Source organism: Callorhinus ursinus, unplaced genomic scaffold, assembly GCF_003265705.2.
Source record: "Callorhinus ursinus isolate GAN/ISIS: 27379988/994484 unplaced genomic scaffold, GSC_fseal_2.0 scaffold67, whole genome shotgun sequence".
In the NCBI taxonomy this organism is placed as follows: Eukaryota; Metazoa; Chordata; class Mammalia; order Carnivora; family Otariidae; genus Callorhinus; species Callorhinus ursinus.
The window spans coordinates 539,726-541,951 of NW_027397129.1; the positions used below are offsets into that span (position 1 = coordinate 539,726).

The 2,226-nt window shown below is 45.7% G+C and overlaps 1 pseudogene; it reads right to left on the reverse strand.

Moving 5' to 3' along the window:
• Window positions 1-873: 873 nt before the first annotated feature.
• LOC112821624 (elongation factor 2 pseudogene) lies at window positions 874-1,931 on the reverse strand (annotated as a pseudogene).
• Window positions 1,932-2,226: the final 295 nt, after the last annotated feature.

The following is a 2,226-nucleotide window of genomic DNA, read 5'->3' on the forward strand; positions in this document are numbered from 1 at the left end:
CACCCCCCCAGCACTCCAGCAACCCTCAGTTTGTTTCCTAGATTAAGAATTCCTCATATCAGTGAGATCATATGATACATGTCTTTCTCTGATTGACTTATTTTGCTCAGCATAATACCCTCCAGTTCTATCCACGTCATTACAAATGGCAAGATTTCATTCCTTTTGATGGCTGCATATTATTCCATTGTATATGTATACCATTTCTTCTTTATCCATTCATCTGTTGATGGACATCTTGCCCTTTCCATAGTTTGGCTATTGTGGACATTGCTGCTATAAACATCAGGGTGCACGTACCCCTTTGGATCACTACATTTGTATCTTTGGGGTAAATATCTAGTAGTGTAATTGCTGGGTTGTATGGTAGCTCTATTCTCAGCTTTCTGAGGAATGCCCATACTGTTTTCCAAAGTGGCTGCACCAGCTTGCATTCCCACCAACAGTGTAGGAGGGTTCCTCTTTCTCCGCATCCCCGCCAACATCTGTCGTTTCCTGACTTTTTAATTTTAGCCATTCTGACTGGTGTGAGGTGGTATCTCATTGAGGTTTTGATTTGGATTTCCCCGATGCCAAGCAATTTTGAGCACTTTTTCATGTGTCTGTTGGCCATTTGGATGTCTTCTTTGGAAAAATATCTGTTCATGTTTTCTGCCCATTTCTTGATTGTATCATTTGTTCTTTGGGTGTTGAGTTTGATAAGTTCTTTATAGATTTTGGATACTAGCCCTTTTTCTCATATGTCATTTGCAAATATCTTCTCCCATTCTGTCGGTTGTCTTTTGGTTTTGTTGACTGTTTCTTTCGCTGTGCAAAAGCTTTTTATCTTGATGAAGTCCCAATAGTTCATTTTTGCCCTTGCTGCCCTTACTTTCTTTGTCTTTGTCTTCATTGTCCAGCTTGATATCCAGCTTTTCAATCAGCTTTGCCATCTCCTCTTTCCTGAAATTCATGATAGCGTCAAACACCTTGAGAATAGGGTCCAAGATGAGCTGGCAGAACATCCGTGGTAGCTTCTTGCCATCAGGGCTGGTGGCTGACTTGCTGAATTTGCTCTTGGCTGGATCAAAGTACCCATCACCCCACAGCTTCTTCATCATGTCCTCCACTTTCTTGGCACACTCAGCAGGCCCCAGCTGGCCCTTGCCCTTGGCAGCAAATTTGGCCACATACATCTCTGCAAACTACTTCAAGGTAAAGGCCCAACCGTGGAGTCCAGACCCAAAGCTGACAGTCCCAAGTACAGGGTTGATCATGATGTTGCCCATGGGTCCACTCTTGCCCTACCCATAGGTGGAAATGATGACACTGACGTTCTCCACTATGTGCTGGAAGGTCTGGTAGAGCTCCTCAGGCTCCAGCTGCAGCTCCAGCAGAGCCTGGTCCACCTTGTTCATCATCAGCACAAGCTTGATCTGCTCAGCAATGGCCTGCCACAGCACTGTCTGTCTGCATGCACACACCCGACACACAGTCCACTACCACCAAGGCGCCATCGGTGACACTGAGGGCGGCAGTCACCTCCGAGGAGAAGTCCACCTGCCCGGGGGAATCAATGAGGTTGATTAGAAAGCTGGAGCCATCCTTGCTCTGCTTGATAAAGTTCAAGTCGTTCTCCGAGAGTTCATAGAAGAGGGAGATAGCCGTTGACTTGATGGTGATGCAGCACTCCTGTTCGTCTTTCCAGGTGCAATTGAAGCGGGTCTCCCCAGTGTGTGTGGGGGGGAGGTGATGATGCTAGCCTTGATCACCAGCGAGTCCATCAGCGTGGACTTGCCGTGGTCCACGTGGCTGATGACGGACATGTTTTGGATGTTGGTCTTCTTGTCCATGATGGCCCGGATCTGGTCTACTGTGAAGTTCACCATGGTGGCGGAGGGTGGTGGATTCTCCCAGCCAGATCCGAGCGAGGTGAGTCGCATAGAGGATGGCGGCGATGGCAGCGGAAGAGCAGTAATAGAGACTTTACAAATCATTATCCTGATCAAAACTGTGGGATGCATTTAATCACAAGAATATACAGGTTGCAGCTTAAACTTTTTGTCAGTCACTAAGACCAGAAAGAGAATTCTCAGAATGGATCATCCTAGCCACTGATAAAAACACATAATCTGTTCAGATATGTTATGCCTTCACATACATAATAAACAGTATTTACAAATATCACGTTAAAAATAACAATCTCTTCCTTGTCTTTCGTGTTAAACACTCTTCTGATCCTCTTTT